General features: G+C 41.2%; 1 pseudogene; it reads right to left on the minus strand.

The window, feature by feature from the left end:
• Positions 1-391: 391 nt before the first annotated feature.
• On the minus strand, positions 392-491 carry LOC113333823 (annotated as a pseudogene).
• Positions 492-816: the final 325 nt, after the last annotated feature.

Below are 816 nucleotides of genomic sequence, written 5' to 3' on the forward strand. Positions count from 1 at the left end.
AATCCTGTTGCTCCGATAGCGCCAGAAATGGCAACTTTGAAAGCTTTGTTGAATCCAACTAGGACTACTCGTCCCTCATGTATCAGGTTAGCTGAGACGGAAGCAACTTATGAACTTAAACCTGGGACCTTACAGCTGCTCCCAATCTTTTTAGGGAAAGAAAATGAAAACCCCTATTTCCATGTTAGGGACTTTGAGGAAATTTGTAGTACCCTCAGGATTAGAAACCTAGATGATGATGCTTTGAAACTTAGGTTATTCCCCTTTTCCCTGAAAGATAAAGCTAAATCGTGGCTATATAGTTTGGCTTCCGGGTCAATCGAAACGTATGAACAACTTACATCTGCCTTTTTGAACAAGTTTTTCCCTAGGCACAAAACATCGTCTATTAGGACGCAAATCTGCACGTTTTCTCAACAGGAGGGAGAAACTTTGTATAGGTATTTGGAAAGGTTCAATGATTTATTAGCCCAATGTCCTCATCATGGTTTAGAGAAGGTTAGGTTAGTTCAGATCCTTTATGAGGGTTTAGATTATCCCACCACAACCACAGTAGAATCTATGTGTACTGGTGGATTTGAGAACCAAACAGTTGATGACGCGATGACATATTTGCATGAAGTCGCCGAAAAGACCCAACAATGGGAAAGTAGTAGGGGACCCCAGAAAACAATTCTTCTTAGCAGAGGAAACGTTAATAGGGTAGAAGGAGGCTATGAATCAGATGCCAAAATTGTGCTATAGCGAAAAGGTTAGAAGCTTTAGAAGTGGGTAACACTAGTGGTAGATTGGAGCCTTTTTGGGAAGGCCAGAATA

The sequence above is a fragment of the Papaver somniferum genome, unplaced genomic scaffold (assembly GCF_003573695.1).
Source record: "Papaver somniferum cultivar HN1 unplaced genomic scaffold, ASM357369v1 unplaced-scaffold_133, whole genome shotgun sequence".
NCBI classification, from domain to species: domain Eukaryota; kingdom Viridiplantae; phylum Streptophyta; class Magnoliopsida; order Ranunculales; family Papaveraceae; genus Papaver; species Papaver somniferum.